The sequence below is a fragment of the Mytilus californianus genome, unplaced genomic scaffold (assembly GCF_021869535.1).
Source record: "Mytilus californianus isolate M0D057914Y unplaced genomic scaffold, xbMytCali1.0.p SCAF_13, whole genome shotgun sequence".
NCBI classification, from domain to species: domain Eukaryota; kingdom Metazoa; phylum Mollusca; class Bivalvia; order Mytilida; family Mytilidae; genus Mytilus; species Mytilus californianus.
Genome location: NW_026262615.1, coordinates 41,500 through 62,507, shown reverse-complemented (window position 1 = coordinate 62,507; position 21,008 = coordinate 41,500). Strand labels below are relative to the sequence as shown.

General features: G+C 30.1%; 1 protein-coding gene across 1 annotated transcript in view; it reads left to right on the top strand.

The window, feature by feature from the left end:
- LOC127723777 (uncharacterized) overlaps positions 1–21,008 on the top strand; it is a gene marked incomplete at its 3' end in the record, with an annotated part of 46,417 nt that overhangs the window by 1,874 nt on the left and 23,535 nt on the right. The gene's annotated exons all lie outside the window — the stretch shown is intronic.

The following is a 21,008-nucleotide window of genomic DNA, read 5'->3' as shown; positions in this document are numbered from 1 at the left end:
CTTGATTATTCCTTACCGGCATAAACATTTTATACTTGTGGTAGCTCAGGTTTGATAGATTTACACAGTTTGCCAGTCTACAGTTACTCAATTAAACATACAATTTGACAGGAATGAATGAAAATGGCAAACTGCTACTTTGCATTTTGTAAGAATAGTATATAATTGAGATAGCTGTCTAGTTAACCTTAAAATCCCAGTTGATTTGAGAAAGTTGTAGAAATTCTTAAAGGTGACTATCTGAATGTAGTCAGAAGTGAAAATCTTAGCCTTTTTCACCTATGAAATAAACCTACAATTTGACAGGAAGGTTAATAAAATGGCAAATGACTTTGCAATTGGTAAGAACAGTATATAATTGAGACAGCTGTCATGTTTTATAAAAATCCAAGTCGATTTGAAAAAGTGACAGAAATGTTTAAGGTTGACTATCTGAATTTATTGCGCACTGAAAATTTAAGCTGTTTTGACTTCTCAATTAAAACATACCATTTACCAGTAATCAACCCAAATGCCAAATGACTCTGTCCTATGTAAGAACAGGGTATATTGGAAATAGCTGTCAAGGTTTTTGAAAATCCAAGTCGATTTGAAAAAGTTACAGAAATGTTTAAGGTTGACTATCTGAATTTATTGCGCACTGAAAATTTAAGCTGTTTTGACTTGTCAATTAAAACCTACCGTTTGCAAAAATATTTGACAGCATCAACTTAAACTGACCATATTTGCACATTATTATGTAAATCTATATAGCCGCATAATAATTCAGTAATAATTTTATGTCAAGAATGAATGTTTTATACAAATGACAGTAGTATTGGAACATAATGTGAATACACAATTTTCTCCGTATAAATATAGATTGCCAGCATGTCCTCTTTTTAATCAAAATATTGTCTAGCAACAAAATTTCAGTAGTTTTGATACCTCAGGCTGACTCCTATAACAAAATTATTTGACTGCATCAACCAAAACTGACCATATTTGCACTTTATTTTGTAAATCTATATAGCCGCATGGTAAATCAGCAACTATTTTTATGTCAGGATTTAATGTATAATACAAATGACAGCAATATTGGAACACAACAACTACAAATTTTTGTCCGCATAAATTAAGAGTGCCAGCATGTCCTCCTTTTGTTCAATATATTGATACGTAACAAAATTTAAGTAGTTTTGATACCCCAGGCTGACTCATATAGCAAAATGTCAGGATGTATTAATTTAATCCTTAAATTTGACAGCAATACACCAAACTACATAATGACCTATGATTTAGTAAGATCAATATATTACTAAAATAGCTGTATAGGTTGATGAAAATCCTAGTTGATTTGAAAAAGTTATAAAAAAAATTAAAGTGTACTATCTGAATATAGTCGGAACTGCAAATTCAATCTTTTTTTACCTAGAGATTTGTAAGCAACACACCAAACTACATAATGACCTGTGATTGAGTATATTACTAATATAGCTGCATAGTTTGATGAAAATCCAAGTTGATTTGAAAAAGTTATAAAAAAAATTAAGGTGAGTGTACTATCTGAAATGCTGAATTTTGTCCAAAATTGCAAATCCTAGCTTTTTTGACCTTCATTAAATTTGACAGCAATACACCAAACTACATAATGACCTTTGATTCAGTAAGATCAATATGTTACCAAGATAGCTGTATAGTTTGATGAAAATCCAAGTTGATTTGAAAAAGTTATAAAAAGATTTAAGGTGTACTATCTGAATATAGTCGGAACTGCAAATTCAAGCTTTTTGGACCTAGATTAATTTAATCCTTAAATTTGACAGCAATACACCAAACTACATAATGACCTATGATTTAGTAAGATCAATATATTACTAAGATAGCTGTATAGTTTGATGAAAATCCTAGTTGATTTGAAAAAGTTATAAAAAAAATTAGGGTTAGGTATCTGAATATAGTCCGAACTGCAAATTCAATCTTTTTTTACCTAGAAATTTGTAAGCAACACACCAAACTACATAATGACCTGTGATTGAGTAAGATCAATATATTACTAATATAGCTGCATAGTTTGATGAAAATCCAAGTTGATTTGAAAAAGTTATAAAAAAAATTAAGGTGAGTGTACTATCTGAAATGCTGAATTTTGTCCAAAATTGCAAATCCTAGCTTTTTTGACCTTCATTAAATTTGACAGCAATACACCAAACTACATAATGACCTTTGATTCAGTAAGATCAATATGTTACCAAGATAGCTGTATAGTTTGATGAAAATCCAAGTTGATTTGAAAAAGTTATAAAAAGATTTAAGGTGTACTATCTGAATATAGTCGGAACTGCAAATTCAAGCTTTTTGGACCTAGATTAATTTAATCCTTAAATTTGACAGCAATACACCAAACTACATAATGACCTATGATTTAGTAAGATCAATATATTACTAAGATAGCTGTATAGTTTGATGAAAATCCTAGTTGATTTGAAAAAGTTATAAAAAAAATTAGGGTTAGGTATCTGAATATAGTCCGAACTGCAAATTCAATCTTTTTTTACCTAGAAATTTGTAAGCAACACACCAAACTACATAATGACCTGTGATTGAGTAAGATCAATATATTACTAATATAGCTGCATAGTTTGATGAAAATCCAAGTTGATTTGAAAAAGTTATAAAAAAAATTAAGGTGAGTGTACTATCTGAAATGCTGAATTTTGTCCAAAATTGCAAATCCTAGCTTTTTTGACCTTCATTAAATTTGACAGCAATACACCAAACTACATAATGACCTTTGATTCAGTAAGATCAATATGTTACCAAGATAGCTGTATAGTTTGATGAAAATCCAAGTTGATTTGAAAAAGTTATAAAAAGATTTAAGGTGTACTATCTGAATATAGTCGGAACTGCAAATTCAAGCTTTTTGGACCTAGATTAATTTAATCCTTAAATTTGACAGCAATACACCAAACTACATAATGACCTATGATTTAGTAAGATCAATATATTACTAAGATAGCTGTATAGTTTGATGAAAATCCTAGTTGATTTGAAAAAGTTATAAAAAAAATTAGGGTTAGGTATCTGAATATAGTCCGAACTGCAAATTCAATCTTTTTTTACCTAGAAATTTGTAAGCAACACACCAAACTACATAATGACCTGTGATTGAGTAAGATCAATATATTACTAATATAGCTGCATAGTTTGATGAAAATCCAAGTTGATTTGAAAAAGTTATAAAACAAATTAAGGTGAGTGTACTATCTGAAATGCTGAATTTTGTCCAAAATTGCAAATCCTAGCTTTTTTGACCTTCATTAAATTTGACAGCAATACACCAAACTACATAATGACCTTTGATTCAGTAAGATCAATATGTTACCAAGATAGCTGTATAGTTTGATGAAAATCCAAGTTGATTTGAAAAAGTTATAAAAAGATTTAAGGTGTACTATCTGAATATAGTCGGAACTGCAAATTCAAGCTTTTTGGACCTAGATTAATTTAATCCTTAAATTTGACAGCAATACACCAAACTACATAATGACCTATGATTTAGTAAGATCAATATATTACTAAGATAGCTGTATAGTTTGATGAAAATCCTAGTTGATTTGAAAAAGTTATAAAAAAAATTAGGGTTAGGTATCTGAATATAGTCCGAACTGCAAATTCAATCTTTTTTTACCTAGAAATTTGTAAGCAACACACCAAACTACATAATGACCTGTGATTGAGTAAGATCAATATATTACTAATATAGCTGCATAGTTTGATGAAAATCCAAGTTGATTTGAAAAAGTTATAAAAAAAATTAAGGTGAGTGTACTATCTGAAATGCTGAATTTTGTCCAAAATTGCAAATCCTAGCTTTTTTGACCTTCATTAAATTTGACAGCAATACACCAAACTACATAATGACCTTTGATTCAGTAAGATCAATATGTTACCAAGATAGCTGTATAGTTTGATGAAAATCCAAGTTGATTTGAAAAAGTTATAAAAAGATTTAAGGTGTACTATCTGAATATAGTCGGAACTGCAAATTCAAGCTTTTTGGACCTAGATTAATTTAATCCTTAAATTTGACAGCAATACACCAAACTACATAATGACCTATGATTTAGTAAGATCAATATATTACTAAGATAGCTGTATAGTTTGATGAAAATCCTAGTTGATTTGAAAAAGTTATAAAAAAAATTAGGGTTAGGTATCTGAATATAGTCCGAACTGCAAATTCAATCTTTTTTTACCTAGAAATTTGTAAGCAACACACCAAACTACATAATGACCTGTGATTGAGTAAGATCAATATATTACTAATATAGCTGCATAGTTTGATGAAAATCCAAGTTGATTTGAAAAAGTTATAAAAAAAATTAAGGTGAGTGTACTATCTGAAATGCTGAATTTTGTCCAAAATTGCAAATCCTAGCTTTTTTGACCTTCATTAAATTTGACAGCAATACACCAAACTACATAATGACCTTTGATTCAGTAAGATCAATATGTTACCAAGATAGCTGTATAGTTTGATGAAAATCCAAGTTGATTTGAAAAAGTTATAAAAAGATTTAAGGTGTACTATCTGAATATAGTCGGAACTGCAAATTCAAGCTTTTTGGACCTAGATTAATTTAATCCTTAAATTTGACAGCAATACACCAAACTACATAATGACCTATGATTTAGTAAGATCAATATATTACTAAGATAGCTGTATAGTTTGATGAAAATCCTAGTTGATTTGAAAAAGTTATAAAAAAAATTAGGGTTAGGTATCTGAATATAGTCCGAACTGCAAATTCAATCTTTTTTTACCTAGAAATTTGTAAGCAACACACCAAACTACATAATGACCTGTGATTGAGTAAGATCAATATATTACTAATATAGCTGCATAGTTTGATGAAAATCCAAGTTGATTTGAAAAAGTTATAAAAAAAATTAAGGTGAGTGTACTATCTGAAATGCTGAATTTTGTCCAAAATTGCAAATCCTAGCTTTTTTGACCTTCATTAAATTTGACAGCAATACACCAAACTACATAATGACCTTTGATTCAGTAAGATCAATATGTTACCAAGATAGCTGTATAGTTTGATGAAAATCCAAGTTGATTTGAAAAAGTTATAAAAAGATTTAAGGTGTACTATCTGAATATAGTCGGAACTGCAAATTCAAGCTTTTTGGACCTAGATTAATTTAATCCTTAAATTTGACAGCAATACACCAAACTACATAATGACCTATGATTTAGTAAGATCAATATATTACTAAGATAGCTGTATAGTTTGATGAAAATCCTAGTTGATTTGAAAAAGTTATAAAAAAAATTAGGGTTAGGTATCTGAATATAGTCCGAACTGCAAATTCAATCTTTTTTTACCTAGAAATTTGTAAGCAACACACCAAACTACATAATGACCTGTGATTGAGTAAGATCAATATATTACTAATATAGCTGCATAGTTTGATGAAAATCCAAGTTGATTTGAAAAAGTTATAAAAAAAATTAAGGTGAGTGTACTATCTGAAATGCTGAATTTTGTCCAAAATTGCAAATCCTAGCTTTTTTGACCTTCATTAAATTTGACAGCAATACACCAAACTACATAATGACCTTTGATTCAGTAAGATCAATATGTTACCAAGATAGCTGTATAGTTTGATGAAAATCCAAGTTGATTTGAAAAAGTTATAAAAAGATTTAAGGTGTACTATCTGAATATAGTCGGAACTGCAAATTCAAGCTTTTTGGACCTAGATTAATTTAATCCTTAAATTTGACAGCAATACACCAAACTACATAATGACCTATGATTTAGTAAGATCAATATATTACTAAGATAGCTGTATAGTTTGATGAAAATCCTAGTTGATTTGAAAAAGTTATAAAAAAAATTAGGGTTAGGTATCTGAATATAGTCCGAACTGCAAATTCAATCTTTTTTTACCTAGAAATTTGTAAGCAACACACCAAACTACATAATGACCTGTGATTGAGTAAGATCAATATATTACTAATATAGCTGCATAGTTTGATGAAAATCCAAGTTGATTTGAAAAAGTTATAAAAAAAATTAAGGTGAGTGTACTATCTGAAATGCTGAATTTTGTCCAAAATTGCAAATCCTAGCTTTTTTGACCTTCATTAAATTTGACAGCAATACACCAAACTACATAATGACCTTTGATTCAGTAAGATCAATATGTTACCAAGATAGCTGTATAGTTTGATGAAAATCCAAGTTGATTTGAAAAAGTTATAAAAAGATTTAAGGTGTACTATCTGAATATAGTCGGAACTGCAAATTCAAGCTTTTTGGACCTAGATTAATTTAATCCTTAAATTTGACAGCAATACACCAAACTACATAATGACCTATGATTTAGTAAGATCAATATATTACTAAGATAGCTGTATAGTTTGATGAAAATCCTAGTTGATTTGAAAAAGTTATAAAAAAAATTAGGGTTAGGTATCTGAATATAGTCCGAACTGCAAATTCAATCTTTTTTTACCTAGAAATTTGTAAGCAACACACCAAACTACATAATGACCTGTGATTGAGTAAGATCAATATATTACTAATATAGCTGCATAGTTTGATGAAAATCCAAGTTGATTTGAAAAAGTTATAAAAAAAATTAAGGTGAGTGTACTATCTGAAATGCTGAATTTTGTCCAAAATTGCAAATCCTAGCTTTTTTGACCTTCATTAAATTTGACAGCAATACACCAAACTACATAATGACCTTTGATTCAGTAAGATCAATATGTTACCAAGATAGCTGTATAGTTTGATGAAAATCCAAGTTGATTTGAAAAAGTTATTAAAAGATTTAAGGTGTACTATCTGAATATAGTCGGAACTGCAAATTCAAGCTTTTTGGACCTAGATTAATTTAATCCTTAAATTTGACAGCAATACACCAAACTACATAATGACCTATGATTTAGTAAGATCAATATATTACTAAGATAGCTGTATAGTTTGATGAAAATCCTAGTTGATTTGAAAAAGTTATAAAAAAAATTAGGGTTAGGTATCTGAATATAGTCGGAACTGCAAATTCAAGCTTTTTGGACCTAGATTAATTTAATCCTTAAATTTGACAGCAATACACCAAACTACATAATGACCTATGATTTAGTAAGATCAATATATTACTAAGATAGCTGTATAGTTTGATGAAAATCCTAGTTGATTTGAAAAAGTTATAAAAAAAATTAGGGTTAGGTATCTGAATATAGTCCGAACTGCAAATTCAATCTTTTTTTACCTAGAAATTTGTAAGCAACACACCAAACTACATAATGACCTGTGATTGAGTAAGATCAATATATTACTAATATAGCTGCATAGTTTGATGAAAATCCAAGTTGATTTGAAAAAGTTATAAAAAAGATTAAGGTGAGTGTACTATCTGAAATGCTGAATTTTGTCCAAAATTGCAAATCCTAGCTTTTTGGACCTTCATTAAATTTGACAGCAATACACCAAACTACATAATGACCTTTGATTCAGTAAGATCAATATGTTACCAAGATAGCTGTATAGTTTGATGAAAATCCAAGTTGATTTGAAAAAGTTATAAAAAGATTTAAGGTGTACTATCTGAATATAGTCGGAACTGCAAATTCAAGCTTTTTGGACCTAGATTAATTTAATCCTTAAATTTGACAGCAATACACCAAACTACATAATGACCTATGATTTAGTAAGATCAATATATTACTAAGATAGCTGTATAGTTTGATGAAAATCCTAGTTGATTTGAAAAAGTTATAAAAAAAATTAGGGTTAGGTATCTGAATATAGTCCGAACTGCAAATTCAATCTTTTTTTACCTAGAAATTTGTAAGCAACACACCAAACTACATAATGACCTGTGATTGAGTAAGATCAATATATTACTAATATAGCTGCATAGTTTGATGAAAATCCAAGTTGATTTGAAAAAGTTATAAAAAAAATTAAGGTGAGTGTACTATCTGAAATGCTGAATTTTGTCCAAAATTGCAAATCCTAGCTTTTTTGACCTTCATTAAATTTGACAGCAATACACCAAACTACATAATGACCTTTGATTCAGTAAGATCAATATGTTACCAAGATAGCTGTATAGTTTGATGAAAATCCTAGTTGATTTGAAAAAGTTATAAAAAGATTTAAGGTGTACTATCTGAATATAGTCGGAACTGCAAATTCAAGCTTTTTGGACCTAGATTAATTTAATCCTTAAATTTGACAGCAATACACCAAACTACATAATGACCTATGATTTAGTAAGATCAATATATTACTAAGATAGCTGTATAGTTTGATGAAAATCCTAGTTGATTTGAAAAAGTTATAAAAAAAATTAGGGTTAGGTATCTGAATATAGTCCGAACTGCAAATTCAATCTTTTTTTACCTAGAAATTTGTAAGCAACACACCAAACTACATAATGACCTGTGATTGAGTAAGATCAATATATTACTAATATAGCTGCATAGTTTGATGAAAATCCAAGTTGATTTGAAAAAGTTATAAAAAAAATTAAGGTGAGTGTACTATCTGAAATGCTGAATTTTGTCCAAAATTGCAAATCCTAGCTTTTTTGACCTTCATTAAATTTGACAGCAATACACCAAACTACATAATGACCTTTGATTCAGTAAGATCAATATGTTACCAAGATAGCTGTATAGTTTGATGAAAATCCAAGTTGATTTGAAAAAGTTATAAAAAGATTTAAGGTGTACTATCTGAATATAGTCGGAACTGCAAATTCAAGCTTTTTGGACCTAGATTAATTTAATCCTTAAATTTGACAGCAATACACCAAACTACATAATGACCTATGATTTAGTAAGATCAATATATTACTAAGATAGCTGTATAGTTTGATGAAAATCCTAGTTGATTTGAAAAAGTTATAAAAAAAATTAGGGTTAGGTATCTGAATATAGTCCGAACTGCAAATTCAATCTTTTTTTACCTAGAAATTTGTAAGCAACACACCAAACTACATAATGACCTGTGATTGAGTAAGATCAATATATTACTAATATAGCTGCATAGTTTGATGAAAATCCAAGTTGATTTGAAAAAGTTATAAAAAAAATTAAGGTGAGTGTACTATCTGAAATGCTGAATTTTGTCCAAAATTGCAAATCCTAGCTTTTTTGACCTTCATTAAATTTGACAGCAATACACCAAACTACATAATGACCTTTGATTCAGTAAGATCAATATGTTACCAAGATAGCTGTATAGTTTGATGAAAATCCAAGTTGATTTGAAAAAGTTATAAAAAGATTTAAGGTGTACTATCTGAATATAGTCGGAACTGCAAATTCAAGCTTTTTGGACCTAGATTAATTTAATCCTTAAATTTGACAGCAATACACCAAACTACATAATGACCTATGATTTAGTAAGATCAATATATTACTAAGATAGCTGTATAGTTTGATGAAAATCCTAGTTGATTTGAAAAAGTTATAAAAAAAATTAGGGTTAGGTATCTGAATATAGTCGGAACTGCAAATTCAAGCTTTTTGGACCTAGATTAATTTAATCCTTAAATTTGACAGCAATACACCAAACTACATAATGACCTATGATTTAGTAAGATCAATATATTACTAAGATAGCTGTATAGTTTGATGAAAATCCTAGTTGATTTGAAAAAGTTATAAAAAAAATTAGGGTTAGGTATCTGAATATAGTCCGAACTGCAAATTCAATCTTTTTTTACCTAGAAATTTGTAAGCAACACACCAAACTACATAATGACCTGTGATTGAGTAAGATCAATATATTACTAATATAGCTGCATAGTTTGATGAAAATCCAAGTTGATTTGAAAAAGTTATAAAAAAAATTAAGGTGAGTGTACTATCTGAAATGCTGAATTTTGTCCAAAATTGCAAATCCTAGCTTTTTGGACCTTCATTAAATTTGACAGCAATACACCAAACTACATAATGACCTTTGATTCAGTAAGATCAATATGTTACCAAGATAGCTGTATAGTTTGATGAAAATCCAAGTTGATTTGAAAAAGTTATAAAAAGATTTAAGGTGTACTATCTGAATATAGTCGGAACTGCAAATTCAAGCTTTTTGGACCTAGATTAATTTAATCCTTAAATTTGACAGCAATACACCAAACTACATAATGACCTATGATTTAGTAAGATCAATATATTACTAAGATAGCTGTATAGTTTGATGAAAATCCTAGTTGATTTGAAAAAGTTATAAAAAAAATTAGGGTTAGGTATCTGAATATAGTCCGAACTGCAAATTCAATCTTTTTTTACCTAGAAATTTGTAAGCAACACACCAAACTACATAATGACCTGTGATTGAGTAAGATCAATATATTACTAATATAGCTGCATAGTTTGATGAAAATCCAAGTTGATTTGAAAAAGTTATAAAAAAAATTAAGGTGAGTGTACTATCTGAAATGCTGAATTTTGTCCAAAATTGCAAATCCTAGCTTTTTTGACCTTCATTAAATTTGACAGCAATACACCAAACTACATAATGACCTTTGATTCAGTAAGATCAATATGTTACCAAGATAGCTGTATAGTTTGATGAAAATCCTAGTTGATTTGAAAAAGTTATAAAAAGATTTAAGGTGTACTATCTGAATATAGTCGGAACTGCAAATTCAAGCTTTTTGGACCTAGATTAATTTAATCCTTAAATTTGACAGCAATACACCAAACTACATAATGACCTATGATTTAGTAAGATCAATATATTACTAAGATAGCTGTATAGTTTGATGAAAATCCTAGTTGATTTGAAAAAGTTATAAAAAAAATTAGGGTTAGGTATCTGAATATAGTCCGAACTGCAAATTCAATCTTTTTTTACCTAGAAATTTGTAAGCAACACACCAAACTACATAATGACCTGTGATTGAGTAAGATCAATATATTACTAATATAGCTGCATAGTTTGATGAAAATCCAAGTTGATTTGAAAAAGTTATAAAAAAAATTAAGGTGAGTGTACTATCTGAAATGCTGAATTTTGTCCAAAATTGCAAATCCTAGCTTTTTTGACCTTCATTAAATTTGACAGCAATACACCAAACTACATAATGACCTTTGATTCAGTAAGATCAATATGTTACCAAGATAGCTGTATAGTTTGATGAAAATCCAAGTTGATTTGAAAAAGTTATAAAAAGATTTAAGGTGTACTATCTGAATATAGTCGGAACTGCAAATTCAAGCTTTTTGGACCTAGATTAATTTAATCCTTAAATTTGACAGCAATACACCAAACTACATAATGACCTATGATTTAGTAAGATCAATATATTACTAAGATAGCTGTATAGTTTGATGAAAATCCTAGTTGATTTGAAAAAGTTATAAAAAAAATTAGGGTTAGGTATCTGAATATAGTCCGAACTGCAAATTCAATCTTTTTTTACCTAGAAATTTGTAAGCAACACACCAAACTACATAATGACCTGTGATTGAGTAAGATCAATATATTACTAATATAGCTGCATAGTTTGATGAAAATCCAAGTTGATTTGAAAAAGTTATAAAAAAAATTAAGGTGAGTGTACTATCTGAAATGCTGAATTTTGTCCAAAATTGCAAATCCTAGCTTTTTTGACCTTCATTAAATTTGACAGCAATACACCAAACTACATAATGACCTTTGATTCAGTAAGATCAATATGTTACCAAGATAGCTGTATAGTTTGATGAAAATCCAAGTTGATTTGAAAAAGTTATAAAAAGATTTAAGGTGTACTATCTGAATATAGTCGGAACTGCAAATTCAAGCTTTTTGGACCTAGATTAATTTAATCCTTAAATTTGACAGCAATACACCAAACTACATAATGACCTATGATTTAGTAAGATCAATATATTACTAAGATAGCTGTATAGTTTGATGAAAATCCTAGTTGATTTGAAAAAGTTATAAAAAAAATTAGGGTTAGGTATCTGAATATAGTCCGAACTGCAAATTCAATCTTTTTTTACCTAGAAATTTGTAAGCAACACACCAAACTACATAATGACCTGTGATTGAGTAAGATCAATATATTACTAATATAGCTGCATAGTTTGATGAAAATCCAAGTTGATTTGAAAAAGTTATAAAAAAAATTAAGGTGAGTGTACTATCTGAAATGCTGAATTTTGTCCAAAATTGCAAATCCTAGCTTTTTTGACCTTCATTAAATTTGACAGCAATACACCAAACTACATAATGACCTTTGATTCAGTAAGATCAATATGTTACCAAGATAGCTGTATAGTTTGATGAAAATCCAAGTTGATTTGAAAAAGTTATAAAAAGATTTAAGGTGTACTATCTGAATATAGTCGGAACTGCAAATTCAAGCTTTTTGGACCTAGATTAATTTAATCCTTAAATTTGACAGCAATACACCAAACTACATAATGACCTATGATTTAGTAAGATCAATATATTACTAAGATAGCTGTATAGTTTGATGAAAATCCTAGTTGATTTGAAAAAGTTATAAAAAAAATTAGGGTTAGGTATCTGAATATAGTCCGAACTGCAAATTCAATCTTTTTTTACCTAGAAATTTGTAAGCAACACACCAAACTACATAATGACCTGTGATTGAGTAAGATCAATATATTACTAATATAGCTGCATAGTTTGATGAAAATCCAAGTTGATTTGAAAAAGTTATAAAAAAAATTAAGGTGAGTGTACTATCTGAAATGCTGAATTTTGTCCAAAATTGCAAATCCTAGCTTTTTTGACCTTCATTAAATTTGACAGCAATACACCAAACTACATAATGACCTTTGATTCAGTAAGATCAATATGTTACCAAGATAGCTGTATAGTTTGATGAAAATCCAAGTTGATTTGAAAAAGTTATTAAAAGATTTAAGGTGTACTATCTGAATATAGTCGGAACTGCAAATTCAAGCTTTTTGGACCTAGATTAATTTAATCCTTAAATTTGACAGCAATACACCAAACTACATAATGACCTATGATTTAGTAAGATCAATATATTACTAAGATAGCTGTATAGTTTGATGAAAATCCTAGTTGATTTGAAAAAGTTATAAAAAAAATTAGGGTTAGGTATCTGAATATAGTCGGAACTGCAAATTCAAGCTTTTTGGACCTAGATTAATTTAATCCTTAAATTTGACAGCAATACACCAAACTACATAATGACCTATGATTTAGTAAGATCAATATATTACTAAGATAGCTGTATAGTTTGATGAAAATCCTAGTTGATTTGAAAAAGTTATAAAAAAAATTAGGGTTAGGTATCTGAATATAGTCCGAACTGCAAATTCAATCTTTTTTTACCTAGAAATTTGTAAGCAACACACCAAACTACATAATGACCTGTGATTGAGTAAGATCAATATATTACTAATATAGCTGCATAGTTTGATGAAAATCCAAGTTGATTTGAAAAAGTTATAAAAAAAATTAAGGTGAGTGTACTATCTGAAATGCTGAATTTTGTCCAAAATTGCAAATCCTAGCTTTTTGGACCTTCATTAAATTTGACAGCAATACACCAAACTACATAATGACCTTTGATTCAGTAAGATCAATATGTTACCAAGATAGCTGTATAGTTTGATGAAAATCCAAGTTGATTTGAAAAAGTTATAAAAAGATTTAAGGTGTACTATCTGAATATAGTCGGAACTGCAAATTCAAGCTTTTTGGACCTAGATTAATTTAATCCTTAAATTTGACAGCAATACACCAAACTACATAATGACCTATGATTTAGTAAGATCAATATATTACTAAGATAGCTGTATAGTTTGATGAAAATCCTAGTTGATTTGAAAAAGTTATAAAAAAAATTAGGGTTAGGTATCTGAATATAGTCCGAACTGCAAATTCAATCTTTTTTTACCTAGAAATTTGTAAGCAACACACCAAACTACATAATGACCTGTGATTGAGTAAGATCAATATATTACTAATATAGCTGCATAGTTTGATGAAAATCCAAGTTGATTTGAAAAAGTTATAAAAAAAATTAAGGTGAGTGTACTATCTGAAATGCTGAATTTTGTCCAAAATTGCAAATCCTAGCTTTTTTGACCTTCATTAAATTTGACAGCAATACACCAAACTACATAATGACCTTTGATTCAGTAAGATCAATATGTTACCAAGATAGCTGTATAGTTTGATGAAAATCCTAGTTGATTTGAAAAAGTTATAAAAAGATTTAAGGTGTACTATCTGAATATAGTCGGAACTGCAAATTCAAGCTTTTTGGACCTAGATTAATTTAATCCTTAAATTTGACAGCAATACACCAAACTACATAATGACCTATGATTTAGTAAGATCAATATATTACTAAGATAGCTGTATAGTTTGATGAAAATCCTAGTTGATTTGAAAAAGTTATAAAAAAAATTAGGGTTAGGTATCTGAATATAGTCCGAACTGCAAATTCAATCTTTTTTTACCTAGAAATTTGTAAGCAACACACCAAACTACATAATGACCTGTGATTGAGTAAGATCAATATATTACTAATATAGCTGCATAGTTTGATGAAAATCCAAGTTGATTTGAAAAAGTTATAAAAAAAATTAAGGTGAGTGTACTATCTGAAATGCTGAATTTTGTCCAAAATTGCAAATCCTAGCTTTTTTGACCTTCATTAAATTTGACAGCAATACACCAAACTACATAATGACCTTTGATTCAGTAAGATCAATATGTTACCAAGATAGCTGTATAGTTTGATGAAAATCCAAGTTGATTTGAAAAAGTTATTAAAAGATTTAAGGTGTACTATCTGAATATAGTCGGAACTGCAAATTCAAGCTTTTTGGACCTAGATTAATTTAATCCTTAAATTTGACAGCAATACACCAAACTACATAATGACCTATGATTTAGTAAGATCAATATATTACTAAGATAGCTGTATAGTTTGATGAAAATCCTAGTTGATTTGAAAAAGTTATAAAAAAAATTAGGGTTAGGTATCTGAATATAGTCCGAACTGCAAATTCAATCTTTTTTTACCTAGAAATTTGTAAGCAACACACCAAACTACATAATGACCTGTGATTGAGTAAGATCAATATATTACTAATATAGCTGCATAGTTTGATGAAAATCCAAGTTGATTTGAAAAAGTTATAAAAAAAATTAAGGTGAGTGTACTATCTGAAATGCTGAATTTTGTCCAAAATTGCAAATCCTAGCTTTTTTGACCTTCATTAAATTTGACAGCAATACACCAAACTACATAATGACCTTTGATTCAGTAAGATCAATATGTTACCAAGATAGCTGTATAGTTTGATGAAAATCCAAGTTGATTTGAAAAAGTTATAAAAAGATTTAAGGTGTACTATCTGAATATAGTCGGAACTGCAAATTCAAGCTTTTTGGACCTAGATTAATTTAATCCTTAAATTTGACAGCAATACACCAAACTACATAATGACCTATGATTTAGTAAGATCAATATATTACTAAGATAGCTGTATAGTTTGATGAAAATCCTAGTTGATTTGAAAAAGTTATAAAAAAAATTAGGGTTAGGTATCTGAATATAGTCCGGTTAGGGTTAGGGTTAGGGTTAGGGTTAGGTTAGGGTTAGGGTTAGGGTTAGGTATCATATAGAGGGGGGCACCTGGGGTGTAGGCTGACAATTAATGGTTGTGATATGGCTGGCGTATGAATATATGAGGGTTAGGGTTAACCCTAACCCAATTTAGGGTTAACCCTAACCTGGGTTAGGGTTTGGGTTAGCCGGATCTTTTTTTCTAACCCTAACCCTTTCAAGTGCGCATGCGCCAATATGTTTTGGATTCAAGGGTCCCCCTACAGTAATACATACTTAGTTGTATATATAGTAGTCTTTTTGTAACAATTTCCTGAAGAAGGTATGCCAAAATTTGCATATTGAAATTCAGGGGAGATAATCTGTTAAGGCTTATAGGCAAACTTTGAAAAAATCGTATCTCTGTTGTTGACCGTCCGATTTTTAAACTGTTTAGCGTTTTGGAAAGGGAATTCAATTGCGCACATTTTGATGTCTTGATATTGAAAATGTATCGGGGCATTCAAAAGTTATAGGTCGCCGACGAAAACGTGTCAGAAACTGTGGTACAACTTTCCCTAAATGTTAAGAAATGATAGCCTTTCATGAAGGAGTTTAAGTGTCAAGCTGCTATATTTGTTGTATTCATCAATATCTTGGGCCAATATTTACCCTTTTCCTTGAATATTCTCTACCGGCATAATAATTTTATTCTTTATGTACCTCGCGATGAAAATTTTGTCAAAAATTAAGCGCTTCGTAAGTCTACGGTTATACTAAAACTTTTGTCGACAAGAATAAAAAGAGCCAATATTTCTTCTTTTGAATGATATTCTGGTACTGGCCTTATAATTGAGCACTTTTAAATACATCCTGATGGGTTGTTTGACATTAAATGGGAATGAAAACAAGTTTAAATAACAAAATTTGTTGTCGGTATAAACAAAAGGTGCCAATATCTTCCCTTCTTCCTGATTTTTCTGGTCCGGCATCATTATTTGAATCTCAGAATGCATGGTTTGACACAAATTGAGAGATTTATAAGTGTACGGTTACTAATATTTATGTCGCGAAACAATTAAAAGCGACACTATTTCATCTTTGTCCTAATATTCTTGTACTGGCCAGGTAATAGAGGCCATTTGATACATTCAAATGGATTGTCAGACATTAAAGTGAAAGAATAAATGTTTTGAAGTGCTATATTTGTTGCATTCAGCAATATAGGGTGCCAATATTGACCATTTTCTTGGTTATTACTTACCGGCATTAACATTTTATCCTTTGGGTACCTGAGGATTGATAGTTTTACACAGGTTAGGAGTCTACGGTTACTAAAACATTTGTCGACAACTATAAGAATGCATAATTTGACAACAATTGAGAGATTTATAAGTGTACGGTTACTGATATTTATGTCAATACCAACTAAAAGTGACAATATTTCATATGTTGTATGATATTTATGAGTTTAGATGGATTCTCAGACACAAAAGTGAAGAAATGAATGTTTCAGGTTGCTGTATTTTGTTGTCTGCATCTATACATGGTGCCAATATCTATCCTTTTTGATGATACTTGTGTGCCAGCATGAACATTTTATTCTTTTGATGGATAATTTTACACTGTATAAGTCTACGGTTACTTATATTTGTGTCGATAACAATAAAAGGCGACACTATTTCTTTCTTTTTGATGATACTTCTGTGCCGGTATAAACATTTTATTCTTTTGATGGATAATTTGACACTGTATAAGTCTACGGTTACTTATATTTGTGTCGATAACAATAAAAGGCGACACTATTTCTTTCTTTTTGATGATACTTCTGTGCCGGTATAAACATTTCATTCTTAGGATGGATAATTTGACACTGTATAAGTCTACGGTTACTTTTATTTGTGTCGATAACAATAAAAGGCGACACTATTTCTTTCTTTTTGATGATACTTCTGTGCCGGTATAAACATTTCATTCTTAGGATGGATAATTTGACACTGTATAAGTCTACGGTTACTTTTATTTGTGTCGATAACAATAAAAGGCGACAATATTTCTTTCTTTTTATTGATATTCTTGTACCGGCTTGGTAATTGAGTACTTTTTGTACCTCAAGACTGATTGTTAGACATTAGAGTGAAGGATTTTAAGTTTCAAATTGCAATATGTGTTGTACTCATCAATATAGGGTGTCAACATTGACCTTTTTTCATGGTTATTCCATACCGGCATCATATTTTATTCTTTTTGGTTTATAGTTTTCAGTGTATGGAGACTAAAAACTTTGCCGACAGATATAGAAAGTGCCAATATTTCTCCTTTTATATGATATTTAAGTACTGCTCTGATAAATGAGTACTTTTATGCCTCATGCTGGACTGTTTGAGTTAAATTATATTTATTATTTTATTTTTTTTTTTTTTTTTTTTTTTTTTTTTAACTGTTTTGATAAATGCTGTAGTGTTAGAGTTAAATTATAGTTAAAATTTTTATTTGTTTATTTTCTTTTTTTTTTTTTTTTTTTTTTTAACTATATTGATTTCCTCTTTGCAAGTGGACCACACACTTTAAATTTCACACACCTAATTCTGAGAATGAGAAACCATGAAAAACGCTTTTGGACCGTGTGAAATAGCCGGCGTATTTCGTCTTTCATCGATTTTGTTCAAACACGTTTCATGTTGATACGCAATAACCCCGCTAGATATACACGTCTTATATACACCAATAGCTGGCGCATTTTGTCAGCTTATGTATACCAAAAAGTTCCAGCTTTAAGGTAGTAAAATGACGGAGATTTCGTTGTTCTTGTGAAAAAATTGCAAATCTTTCAAAGAATTTGGCAGATTTTTGAACCCAACTTTTTGTTTACAGGAATGAAGTCTCCGACCTGAGGTTATCCTGAAAGAACTTGAAAAAACGAGTCTTATTTACTTATATGTTTTTCCGATTGCTTGAGAAATGGCAAAGATACGAGCCTCAGAAAATGACCATATTGCAATGTTACAGGTTGATAGGAAAAGAAAGGCTTTAATATGAACGACAAAACAATAAACTGATCAAATAGCAGCCTGTCTGGGCTTTCCAAAACGCCAAAGATCTTTCAAATCGGTTGAGAAATGCCAAAGTTATTAACGTTCAAAGTCTGTATGCAAGTTATCATTGAGAGGGTTAGGGTTTGGGTTTGGGTTTGGGTTTGGGTCAGGGTTAGGGTTAGGGTTAGGGTTAGGGTTAGGGTTTAGGGGTTAGGGTTAGGGTTAGGGTTAGGGTTAGGGTTCATATAGAGGGGGGCACCTGGGGTGTAGGCTGACTATAAAGGGTTGTGATATGGCTGGCGTATGAATATATGAGGGTTAGGGTTAACCCTAACCCAAATTAGGGTTAGGGTTAGGGTTTGGGTTAGCCGGATCTTTTTTTCTAACCCTAACCCTTTCAAGTGCGCATGCGCCGATATGTTTTGGATTCAAGGGTCCCCCTATAGTAATACATACTTAGTTGTATATATAGTAGTCTTTTTGTAACAATTTCCTGAAGAAGGTATGCCAAAATTTGCATATTGAAATTCAGGGGAGATAATCTGATAAGGCTTATAGGCAAACTTTGAAAAAATCGTATCTCTGTTGTTGACCGTCCGATTTTTAAACTGTTTAGCGTTTTGGAAAGGGAATTCAATTGCGCACATTTTGGTGTCTTGATATTGAAAATGTATCGGGGCATTCAAAAGTTATAGGTCGCCGAAGAAAACGTGTCAGAAACTGTGGTACAACGATCCCTAAATGTTAAGAAATGATAGCCTTTCATGAAGGAGTTTAAGTGTCAAGCTGCTATATTTGTTGTATTCATCAATATCTTGGGCCAATATTTACCCTTTTCCTTGAATATTCTCTACCGGCATAATAATTTTATTCTTTATGTACCTCGCGATGAAAATTTTGTCAAAAATTAAGCGCTTCGTAAGTCTACGGTTATACTAAAACTTTTGTCGACAAGAATAAAAAGAGCCAATATTTCTTCTTTTGAATGATATTCTGGTACTGGCCTTATAATTGAGCACTTTTAAATACATCCTGATGGGTTGTTTGACATTAAATGGGAATGAAAACAAGTTTAAATAACAAAATTTGTTGTCGGTATAAACAAAAGGTGCCAATATCTTCCCTTCTTCCTGATTTTTCTGGTCCGGCATCATTATTTGAATCTCAAAATGAATGGTTTGACACAAATTGAGAGATTTATAAGTGTACGGTTACTAATATTTATGTCGCGAAACAATTAAAAGCGACACTATTTCATCTTTGTTCTATTATTCTTGTACTGGCCTGGTAATAGAGGCCATTTGATACATTCAAATGGATTGTCAGACATAAAAGTGAAAGAATAAATGTTTTGAAGTGCTATATTTGTTGCATTCAGCAATATAGGGTGCCAATATTGACCATTTTCTTGGTTATTACTTACCGGCATTAACATTTTATCCTTTCGGTACCTGAGGATTGATAGTTTTACACAGGTTTGGAGTCTACGGTTAATAAAACATTTGTCGACAACTATAAGAATGCATAATTTGACAACAATTGAGAGATTTATATTTGTACGGTTACTGATATTTATGTCAATACAAACTAAAAGTGACAATATTTCATATGTTGTATGATATTTATGAGTTTAGATTGATTCTCAGACACAAAAGTGAAGAAATGAATGTTTCAGGTTGCTGTATTTTGTTGTCTGCATCTATACATGGTGCCAATATCTATCCTTTTTGATGATACTTGTGTGCCAGCATGAACATTTTATTCTTTTGATGGATAATTTGACACTGTATAAGTCTACGGTTACTTATATTTGTGTCGATAACAATAAAAGGCGACACTATTTCTTTCTTTTTGATGATACTTCTGTGCCGGTATAAACATTTCATTCTTAGGATGGATAATTTGACACTGTATAAGTCTACGGTTACTTATATTTGTGTCGATAACAATAAAAGGCGACAATATTTCTTTCTTTTTGATGATACTTTTGTGCCGGTATAAACATTTCATCATTAGGATGGATAATTTGACACTGTATAAGTCTACGGTTACTTTTATTTGTGTCGATAAAAATAAAAGGCGAAAATTTTTCTTTCTTTTTATTGATATTCTTGTACCGGCTTGGTAATTGAGTACTTTTTGTACCTCAAAATTGATTGTTAGACATTAGAGTGAAGGATTTTAAGTTTCAAATGCTATATATGTGTTGTACTCATCAATATAGGGTGTCAACATTGACCTTTTTCAAAGTCTGAGTGCGCATGCGCGACATGCCTTGGATACAAGGGTTCCCCCATTAGCATATGTGTACTGAGTGCTTTATATAGTAGGCTTTGTGTAATAATTTCCTCAAACAAGTTGACACAAAATTTGAATTCAGGGAAGATAATCCAATTAGGA